Consider the following 12,563-nt stretch of genomic DNA (forward strand, 5'->3'; position numbering starts at 1 on the left):
CTCATTGTTAAAATGAGTCCACCTGTATCCCTATTGTTTTCCCATGGTTTCCCTTATTTGCAATATCTAGTATATGTCTGAGTCAAGCAGAAAAGGCCAGATAAGGTGATGTTAGGGAAATGAACCCTAAGGTAGGTATTCAAATGTTTTCTTTTCTTTCGTACGATTGTTTCTAACACATTTATGATTATTTCTTTGTTGCTTTGTATGTCCCTCCCCCACAGTATAACCCCTGCTTTCACTGTATTTGATGTCGGTATAATTGTGGAGGGGAAGGGGTAAAACTTCTAAGTAATTGAGAAACTTTTCTGGAAGAAACTTTTAGCAAATGACAAAAGACACAAATCTATGCATCTGCATTTTATGAAAGTCATATGTTACATGCTCAATCCAATTGCTTATCTCTAGTTTTCTAGGAAAAACGTATTCTCAAGATAAGAAACAAAAGCAGTGAAAATAACAAAATACACAATCATCTTGATTTATTTGTGAAAGTAACAAATGAAATAAAATAATTCCACTGAAGGGAATCCAATATTAGTGTATGTGAAGATCTTCCTAAATGCCAATATCCATTACATTTTTGGAATTTTAATTTCTACTAACATAGGAAAACTAGAACAAAAAAAACAAATACAGACTTAGAGTGAACCAGCCTTGAAATCATTTTCTTAATTGTTTTGAAATTACAAAAGAATTGATACTCCTTTGCTTTGGAAATCATTTAAAAATATTTATCACTTATGATAATTCAAATACCAAGCAAGAGTAATTTTATATAATCATTATAAATATCATTTTATTACTATTGTAAATTAGAATAAAAAAATCAATCCCAATATATGACGTACCTATCATTATTCTTAACTTCTAATCATTACCTAAATATCTTAAACAATCTAAATAATCATGTCTTTAACATGGACGTAAATGTTCTATACTTTTTTACTTAACATTTTCCAGGGGTATGTATTCATGTTTCTAAGAAATGTTCACAGCAGTTAAAAGATGCTTTTGTGAAATTAATGTGCTTGCTACATTTTTTGTTGTGGGTGTTGTTTTTAGTGGTTAATTGGAGATAAGAATCTAACAAGTACTTTTCTGTCTGGGCTAGTTTCGGAAACAATTCTAAGATCTCAGCACCCAGACTAGCTCTTATTATAAGGGTGAGTTACCGGCACTTGATTTCATGAAGTTTTTTTAAATTTTAATTCTATTTGAAGATACTTGTTTCACTAAAATGTATATCATTCTACACATAAATTTAGATATATGTATATATTTCTGAGGACAAATATTCTCTAAAAATATACTATTCTACACATAACATTTATATATAGAGAGAGAAGACAGATATACATATATATATAGAGAGAGAAGACAGACTCACTCTAAAAATTATATGCGACTATTTTTGACCTTTTTCATTTCAAAGATATACAGTCTATTTTTCTAAAAGTTTTCTAGAATAAAATAACTAATATTTCAATAGAAAGTAGAGTTTATTACTTTCAAGGGAATTTTAGATATACACATGATATTATAGTAACATTTACAGTATATTACTTGAAAAGGTTCTGCCCAAACTCTTAAATATTTGATTGTAGTTAGGGGAAGAAAGGAAGTTAATTCATACTGATTAGGAAATTGCAATGCTTCAAAAAATCTATTCCATAATTTGTTATAAGCACATAGTCAAACTACCTGATATGGTTTAGGTTTTTTGTTTATTTGTTCAAAATTTCAATATGAATTAATGCACAGTGGTAACATTAAAATTATTAATCAAAAGACAAATAATAAAATCATAGACACATATCTGATGTTCAATAATTAGCACTTATGTTGCTAATAAAAATTTTGATGGGGAGGATGATGACCACAGTGTAGCCTGATAATGACGATGTTGTGATTGAAAAGGAAAAAAAAAATACGTAGATATCTTTGAAGCTGGATTTCCCACATTGAATGCATAGTTATAAACAGCGTTGGATTACATACAATAAGAATAAGAGGAGGAGGGCTGGGAAGGTGGCTGAGTGGCAGAGTGCTGCCCTTGTCTACATGAGGCTCTGGGTTTGATTCCTCAGCACCACATAAGCAGAAAAAGCGGGAAGTGGCACTGTTGCTCAAGTGGTAGAGTGCATTGAGTGAAGAGCTGAGGGACAGTGCCAGGCCAAGAGTCCAGGCCCCATGACGAACCAAACAAAACAAAACAAAACAAAACAGAATAACAAAAGGAGAGTTTGAATATCAAGAATTACAATCACATAAACAGGTACAGACAGTAAAAACCCTAATGTTATTTCAGCAGTCTTTCTAATGTATATACACTCACTGTTCTTGGTGGTATTATTTTCTTATAAATAAAATCGTTTATTTCCACATTTTGATGGACTAAGATGTAGGTTTCAACTTAGTGTGATTAGTTCAAATAACATTCTCATATAGATACCATTCAATAACCAATGTTTTCAAATGATATATTAAGAGTATGTTCTTCATTACAGCTGTAAATACATGACACAATTTACATAATACTACTTACATTTCTGCAGTTACCATAAAAGGACACAAGCTGCAGAGCCAGGAGTTAAAATTTATTTTTATTTCTGCATAAAACTATTTCTGACTTTATACCAACAAACTGAATTTGACACTTTCCTTATTTGTAAGCTAAGGTAGAAAATGTATTGACTGTTTACTTTCTTTTTCCTTGCTCTAGACGTCAACAAATATATTCTTCAATATTTCTGGCAGATTACATCCATTAAATGTAAGACCAACATTCAATGTTGTGAGTAATTAATGGTACTAGAGTTTTTGTCTGAGTTATTCACTCTGTGTGCTTACAAGGAGACTCATTGGGTGATAGAGAGGACCAATATGAAAAGCTAGAAGTCAACAAATATATTCTTCAATATTTCTGGCAGATTACATCCATTAAATGTAAGACCAACATTCAATGTTGTGAGTAATTAATAATACTAGAATTTTTGTCTGAGTTCTTCACTCTGTGTACTTACAAGGAGACTCATTGGGTGATGGAGAGGACCAATATGAAAAGACTGGGGAGAAATGCATACTTAGTAAACAGTTGGTTTAGGACTGAGTGACTGGTGATGGGTATTTGCAATAGGCTGGTGTGTCAGGGTCATAAAAAGAAGTACATAGAAATTACATTAGTGACAGAAACTGAGAAAATCTTGATCATTCATCTTATCTAATGGATGGAGGTAGGGTAAGAGGAAATCTAAAGTTTTTCCACATCTCTGTCTCCTAACTGTGTTAGTTACATTCTTGGTGATAAGGATGGATTTAGATGGATTTATCTTGGTGATAAAGATGGATTTAGAGGAAAAAACTCTCTGATAGTTCTAAGATTTATGTTAAACAGATGCAAAGATAGGTCTGTTTGGACATCATCAAAATATTCATAACCATGAATATGAAAAATAATAAAATCAGGGACATTATTAAAGGGAAGAGGAAAAGGAATGTTCTGACGAAAGTGTGAAGAATGTGAGTACCAGAGTGGACAAGATTGGAGGAAAGTGATAAATAAGGAAACAAAAAAGGAATAAACACAGATTTACAGAAGAAAAGGAAGGAAAGAATTTTCAGGAAGATATTGAAGGAAACCTACTATTTGGATTTGAAAAGTAAAAGGACATAGACAAGTTCAATAAGAACAGTGTTTTGGTGAAAGTTATATTGATAAAATGTTGAGATGTGAATGTGTGGACAAAATTCTGGATCGATTAATTCAACAGATCCTGTTGATTCTAAATGTTGGGAACAAATGCTTTAATCCTGACCTTAGAAATATTATACAGATATAACTGTCATGAACTTTTCTTAGTGGTATTCTGTGAATATTTTTGAAAACTTTATTTAGCTAGGAGATTATAGATTGAACTACAGCACAAAAAAAGCCTAATTTGTCCTACAGTTCCAATTAGTGACCCATCTATGCATATCATTTTGGGATTTTATTGAAATATATATAGATATGTTTGGATATCTTATCAGCCTACTCATTATAAATGTAGGACAAGTAACACCAAGTATTAGGTTGAATATACAACTTTAATGATGTGACTGAAGACTCCTGGAATTGATTCCTCTTTAGAATAGAAAATGCCTCAATAGCAATTGACACATCATAACTGCCATATACACTATTGAAATCTAAATCTTGTTAGGTATATCTCCATGCTAAAATAACACTGCCAACCAACCTGACACAAGTTCTTATACGTAGGAAAATGTTCTTATAAACTTCAAGCTTTTATTGAATGGAAAAATTCAGACATTACTCTCACCACGAGGATTAAATGCCTAACAAGATAAGAACTTTTGCTTTAATGCTTTTCTTTCACTTTCTCATACACATTGTCAAGTAGTGAAGGATTCTGATTTAACAATAAGACAATCGTGACTTTTATTAACACAACATCTAGGATCTAATGTTAATTTGGATACTTACTAATTAGCTCCAAATTTTGTGGATATTTATATTTCTTCTGGGTAAACTAATGAACTCCATGAAAATGTCCCTAAGGAGCCTTTCAATTCTAATATCACTGTCTCAAAATGCTTTAAATTCTACATCCTTTAATGTGGGCATAGGGTTGAGTATTACCCTATTGCTTAACATGGACAAAGTACCTTCATACATAGACTGGGCGTGTACAAACAAGAAGTGGTAGTTGAACAATGTTCTTAGCAGTTTGTACAGATTAAATGGAAATAGAGCAACTATGAACTCAAAAGGAATGTGCAAAGAAGACAAAGGCACAAAGTAGAATGTTCCAAGAAAAGCTAAAGTATAATTTCAAATAATGTGCTCAGGTGTGAGGGTGTGTTCAAAGTACAGGTTCAGACAATATAGTTGGATATCTTGGGCGGAAAACTGCTTTAAACTGTTCTGGGATAATTGTACAAGTAGAAGGCCCTAATTTTGACTCTAATCAGCCACAACGTCATCAATTTACCAAGTGCAAAGTGAGAAAAAGAGGGCTGATCACAGTTAGTGTTGAAACAATGGCAATAACATAACTTTTCTTGTAAGTGTTCATTTATTTTGGAGCATTTAAGTAGGGAAAAGCCAAGTAAATATTTTGCATGTACCTAAATTAAGTGGGACGTATTATATTGGTATCTCTTTAACTTGGAAGTTTTAGATTATGTCTTTTTGTACTCTAACTTGGGATAATGATCTGCTGTCAGTTATTTTCTTCTCTTACCATTTTTTGCCCTTCCACTTACATAATTATTATTTAAAGAGACATAATTGAGCTTGCCCTTCTAAATTCTTCAAATTTATCTGAACTACTTCATACTTCTGGCAGCCTCCTATATCTTTCTCAAGGGAAACATTTTGTCACTACCATTTTTATCCTACATGATATTGGATATCTTCCTGGCTAATTCACGCAAGATATACATTAGACTCATCCTATATCTCAACATTTGTACCACCATAAAATACTATCTTACATAGAAATCATGATATTAGTATATCTGTTGAGGCAGCATCTGTCATTTTTGAATGACCTTAAGTGATACTTACATGCAATCATGTTTTAAAACAATATGCCACTTAGTAGATGAATGAATTGACAAAATGTGGTTTAAATATGTACGGAGTACTTCTATGCTTCCTATTCATAAGGAAATGGAAAGACTTGGAAAAATCCTACTAAAAAAATAAGCAAGACACAAAGAAACAGATTTCATGGTTTCCCTCATTTGTAATAACTAGGAAATATCTGATAGTCTTAGCAGATGAGCAGAATGAATCAGTAGCTATGTATAAATGACCATATAAAATGATGCTGAGCAAAATAAACTCCTAGATATGGAAAGAGAGGTTTGTCTTTGTGGTTGTTGTTTTTAATGTACTATGTGATTTCTTTTTTCTTTTGTGTTTTCCCATATGGTTTGTCCATTGTTGTATTTGGATTCAGTATCCTGTGTATTGTATATACATTTATCTTCATTTGGCAAGCGAAGCAGAACAATAAAATGGCGAGACAAAGGACAAAAGGCAAACCAATGCAGTAGCAATAGTCACAGGACAATATATTGGAAATTTACATTACAATTTGTGAGTGGTATTGGGGTGAAGGAAAAGTGAGAAAAATGAGGGAGGGGGTAAAAATTTTGACATGTTATTTATTCAATACCTTACAATTACTGCAACCCCTTCTATATATCACCTTGACAATAAAATTAAGTTAAAAAATGAGCTATATAAAATATAATTTCACTGTATTGGTATAGTAAATATTATTCTATGTGTATTACCTTTAAAAATGAACATTTTGGTTGCTAATTTGAATTACCTCTTTCTTTGTCAGACATCAACTGGAATGTTATCAAACTATACAATATTTTCAGAATATACTTGGCATTATTTGGAAAAAAACATCATTTTTAGTGTTGTCTCATACTAAAACAGAAAACCGTTCAATTCTATGGAAACTCCTAACTTTGAAAACTTACTAATTGTTAAGAGGAGAGAATATATCTGTTCCTCAACATTCCTATGACTACTAACTACTCATTTTCAAATTCTGAACATGCCATACCAGAGACATTCAAAAGAGTACCTGTTTGTATTTTATTTAATTCTGCAATAGATGCAATTTTCAATGAGGCATTACATATTTAAAAGTCAACAGAAAAAATAGACACGTTCTTGTAGAGGATAAAACTATGAAGTAACTATAATAATTAATTTTTTTTTGGTAAGTCGTGGGGCTTGAAATCTGGGCTTGGGCACTGTCCCTGCACTCTGCAGCTCAAGGTGAACGCTCTACCACTTGAGCCACAGTGCCACTTCCAATAAAAATTCCGTAAGAGTAAACTTTTGTTCATCAGATTAACTATTATTTCTATGACAATCAATCCCAAGTTTTTATGCCGTAAAGTCATCCTAGTCCAACAGTTTCCAACTTGTAAGGTGCACGTTATGAATCCCTAAATTCACATCATGACTAGTTTATCAATATTGTGAAAAAATACTACACTTTTGCTAATGTGATGCCCTTCCTATTGTGGAAAGAATAATACACTTAACTTTGCTACATCATTTTCCCAACAGTGGTATTCTTGAGATCAGAACACTTGCAAATAGAATTTATTTTTATTTTTATTTTATAATTATTTTACTATATATATATATATTATCTATCATAGATATTCAGAAGATCTGTATATCTTAATATTAAGATTTGAAGATTATGGTTGAAAGCCCACCCAGGCAGGAAAGTTCCTTGGATTCTTATATCCAATAAACTCATAAGGAAAAGCCAGACCAAAGTGGCACTGAGGTTCAAGTGGTAGAGCAGTAGCCTTGATCAAAAACAGGCTCAGGGACAGTGCCCAAGCCCAGGGGCTAAGCCCTAGGACAAACCAAACAACAAAATCAAAATTTAAAAACCCCTCAAACCTAGCATTTTTCTCATTGTATACAGATGGACATAATTAAGAAATTACTTTCTGTGTTATGTAAAGGTAGGAAAAAAAGATGTCACACAATTACTCTCTTCATACCATGTTACACCAAAGTCTCAAAAGATTGCTCTTTTTCTATATTTATAAATTAATATCATCAATTTGTTGACAATTTGTCTAGATTATTCACATTATCATTTTACACATGAACTGTTGGAATTATCTATTAACTAAGTTCTTATTATACCTCACTTGAAAGACTACTCTAGTCAATTAGAATGCCAGAATCATTTGTGAATTTGTAAATTAAATATTTTATTTGAAAAGAATTTTGCAGTATCCTATAGAATATTAAATTACAAACAAAAATTATCTATTTTAAATCTAATTCTAATTTAGGCAAGTCTACAAAGTCCTATATTAAATGAACTTTCCTATTTCTCCAGGCTTAAACTTTTGTAATTCTTCATCATTTCTTTGGAATCTAACAGAATGATGCTTACTTTTTCAAATTTTTGGTTGGTAATCATGAGCTCTTTTGCATCTAGAAATGTTATGTAATTAAGACAACATTTAAAACACAACTGAGGATTATATATGAGTTGCATTTCTATAGGAAACTTGAATTCTCAAAACATAATGACAAAATTAGCCCAAATTTCCAACTGTGTCTTCCTTTCTTGTTTATTTTTTATTCCTTTCTTGGTTGGTTTTATTGAGGCAAAGTTATATTCTGCTACTTAGCCAAAGTTTCTAATCAGCTCAAGTAACTTGGGAATGGAGTCCATGGAGTCCATTAAATACAAGATAATATCATCTTCATGATTTTTTTTCTTTTTTAAAATTTATTATTTTTTCTTCTGAAAATACTGTACAGAGGGGTTAAAATTACCTGTGGAAGACAATGAGTACATTTCTTGTCAAGCATTGTATCCTCCTACTGTGTTTCTCCTATCCATCCCTTCATATCCTCCCCTGGCGCCTCCACCCAATCCTCCTCCCCCCACCAAAGTTGCAAAGTTCGATTTCGACATAATGACTTGTACATCTTATTGTTGCAATGAGTCCACCTGTATCCCTATTAAAACGATTTGTTTTTGCCCTTCCCCTCCAGAAATTATACCAACATCAATACAGTTAAAGCAGGGGTTATACCATGGGGGAGGGACATACAAAGCAACAAAGAAATAATCTTATAAATGTATTAGAAACAAGCCCATGAAAGAAAAAAAAAAACATTTGAATACATATTTTACGGTTCATTTCCCTAACATCAACTTATCTGACCTATTCTGCTTGACTCAGACATATTCTAGTTAGTGCAAATAAAGGAGACCATGGGAGCTATGTTTCTTTGAGTCTGGCTTATTTCACTTACTATATTTTTTCCAAGTCTTTCCATTTCCGAACAAATGGGGCAATGTCATTCTTTCTGATGGAGGAATAGAATTCCATTATGTATATATACCACATTTTCTTGATCTATTCATCTACTGAGGGGCATCTGGGTTGGTTCCATATCTTAGCTATGGTAAATAATGATGTAATAAACAAAGGCGTGATGGGAGCTTTAGTGTGGTCTTGTTTGTATTTCTTACAGGGACACAATAATTTCAGGACATTGATTTAATTAATAGTTTATTAAGGATGAAAACAATAATATTAATTATATGGAAGCATAATAAATACCCAAGAATTGTTAGGAATTTAGTCTATATTACTGAATAATGGATAGACATCTCTGGCACACTGTAAATAGGATGTTTGCTAGTGGTGGGGATCGATTTCAGGCATAAGGAACAGACTTAAATTTCTTGACTTCAAGAAAGCAAGCTTCCTCTTCCTACACAGTGCAACAGAATTACCCAGACCATGAGTTGCAATCCCAGTCCTGGCAGAAAAACATGGCATCTCTATGCTATGTGACAACCAATTCTTAGGTATTTCATTATTTCTCCTTTTAATGAATTTAATTTTTTAAATGTTTCATAAAGTATTGATTAATATCAATCAGTATCCTAGAATATAATTGTATATAATTTTATCATAGAATCATTCAAGAATTGCCCATTCAATCATGACAAATATCACATTCCATTGGTATTCATATGGATAAAAATGAGTTCCTTGGGACATCTTCATCCTGCAGTTTGCAGACCAGAGACAACCCAGGAACCAAGACTCGGCATAAGTAAAAGCCTGACGTCCTCACTCTTTCTCAGAGAGCAGAGGAGGGAAGGCTACCCCTCCCACCCCCAGTACCAGAGATCTCCATCTTGGATACCGACAAAGCTCGGCGGAGCTGCTAGCTTCAACTCAGTCCTTTGAATAAAACTAGAATCATTTAGCAGGTCACAAGAACTTAACCTGACCTGCCAGACTCAGCTACACCCAGGGAAAAGTCACCCAGCTCAGGTGCCAGAGCTAGGAGTGGTTTTCTTCACTGGGTTATCAAATCCAGAAGCTGCCACTCCCTTTAGCAGCCTCGACAATCAATTGAAATTAAGTAAAGAGAAACCCTGAGAATGGCTCTATGCTTGGCTCTGTGAGCTTCTCACAAACTACTATCCCCCGGCAAAGCTACTGTTTGTTGAAGTGCCTCAACTCTACTCAGAACCTAGCCTCATCACAGTATCTCCAAACTTGAGGAAAAAGTCATTTCCCTCTTTTGTAATACTCAAAGCAGATCCTACTCCCATTGAACTACCCTGGGAGGATGATCGCAAAACCCTGGTTAAAGCAGAGCATTTTTCTGCCTGTTCGAACAAACTGACTTAAGAAACCAACCAAGCCACAGGACCAAAAGCAGACCAGAGACTACAACAAGAGGCTGATTACAGACACAAGGGAGATACAAGATTTTCCCCACCCCTCCCAAAAAAATTAAAGAACTATTTCTTCTTCTTCTCCTTCTTCTCCTTCTTCTCCTTCTTCTCCTTCTTCTCCTTCTTCTTCTTCTTCTTCTTCTTCTTCTTCTTCTTCTTCTTCTTCTTCTTCTTCTTCTTCTTCTTCTTCTTCTTCTTCTTCTTCTTCTTCTTCTTCTTCTTCTTCTTCTTCTTCTTCTTCTTCTTTTGGTACCTTTTATAAATTTTTTTTCTTTTCTAAAACTTTTTTTAATCTATAATTTTTACATTTTTTGAAATATATTGTTTTCTAGTAACTTTATTTTCCTCTTATAATTTTTATTTCAGGGATACATATGTGTTTGTGTTTTTCTTTCTTTCTTGTTCTTTCTTTTTTTTTTAAATTTTCTTTTTGTTTTTTGTTTAGCTCTACTGGACTTCTGTTTTTTTCTTCCTTTCTTATCCTTTTCACCTTTTCTTCTCGTTCATTCTTCTTTATATGACTTAATTGTTGTCCTGCACATGCTCAGATAAACCCGTAGTTGATTATTAGCCACTATCCCCCATTGGGTACACACTTAATCCACAAATTTATTACTCAATTCAAAACCTCTGAGACTTAAATTGCTTAATAGCAGTACTAACTTTTTATACCTATATAATATTTTAAGCATTTTTATTTTTAATTTTTTCACATCTCCTTTATATCCCTTCCCTTCTCCCATGATATTCATGTTCTCTTCTGAATAGTTTGTTTTCGATATGCATAGTATTATTAATTATTATTTTCCATTTTTCTGGTCTCTTTTCTTTTTCCTTTCTCTTTCTTCTTTTTTTCTCTCTCTCTACTTTCATCTTATCCAACCTATTTCCTGCTTTGATATAAGGACTTAGTTAACTCTACCTTTGCCTTCCCACATCACTCTATTCCTATTTATAACCCACATTTCTACCTAACCCTAATAATTTCTGGTTTTCCAAATTCATCTTTGCGGTTCATAGCCCATTAATATATAGTTGTTTGATGTTGAATAGATGTATCTGTTGAACTAGATTGTATCTGCAGAATATTGACTGTGCAAATTCAGATTTTGGTTGATGCTTGCCTTAAGTTAGTGTTCTAGCACAAAACTGGTGCTATTTTTATCACAAATGGGCAGAGTAAGCCGGAAAAACAGAAGAAAAATGGCAAGTCCGGGTATCTCAACTCCCACTCATGATAAGCAGGGGACAGAACAGATAATTAATAATCCAGAGGAGAGTTCCCAAATAGCTCTACAAACACTGCTGGCAAGCATGATAAATGAAAAGTTTGAAAACATACAAAGGACCCTGTATGAGCGTGATGGGGGGGGCAAACAAAAGGTCAATGCAGGAAAAGATTGAAAACCTACAAAGGACTCTGTATGAGCGTGATAGGGAGAGAGAGAAGGCAATCCAAAGGTTTATACAAGAATATCATGAGCGTGAGGAAGCTACTCAAAAACTGATACAGGATTTGCATGAGCAGCTTGAGAATACTCAAACAGAAAGGCAGGAATGGCGTCAACAGGCTGAGAACACTCAAAGAGAACTACAGGAATGGCATGAATGGGAGTGGGAGGAACCTAAGGAAAGAGTAATACAGGAATTGAGAGTGCAGTATGAGAATACACAAAGATCACTAAAGGCATTCATGGGATCCATTAACAAAGAGTTGAAGGAAATCAGGGAGACCACAAAGGGAATGCTGAATGGAAACCAACAGAAGGAATGGGAGCCCAAGGAATCCATAGCCCATCAACTAAGTGATTTGAGAATAAACACTGAACACCAAATTAAGGAAGTAAAGAAGTTCATACAAGATCTAAAACAATGCTTCAACAAAGAATTTAAAGCCATCAAAGCTGCCCAATTAGAAGGAAAAGAAATAAAAAACGAAGTAGAAAGTTTGACAGCAGGTTAGACCATGCAGAAGATCGAATCTCGGGGATTGAAGACATACTAGGTATTATAGAGAAAGAACATAAAACCATCCAAGACAAGTCCAAGAAATATGATAGATCTATCCAAAACTTGGAAGACACCATCCGAAGGCCTAATCTAAGTATAATGGTTGCAGAGGAGAACCTAGAAACAGAAGTGAATGGTCTAGGAAATTTGTTTAACAGGATCCTAGAAGAGAACTTCCCAAACATGCAAAAAGATAGGCCTATTCAGATATAAGAAGCATTTAGAACTTCAAATAGACAAGACTAGAATAGGACATCCCACCAT

This window comes from Dipodomys merriami, unplaced genomic scaffold, assembly GCF_024711535.1.
Source record: "Dipodomys merriami isolate MVZ:Mamm:240054 unplaced genomic scaffold, mDipMer1.0.p SCAF_170, whole genome shotgun sequence".
Taxonomy (NCBI): domain Eukaryota; kingdom Metazoa; phylum Chordata; class Mammalia; order Rodentia; family Heteromyidae; genus Dipodomys; species Dipodomys merriami.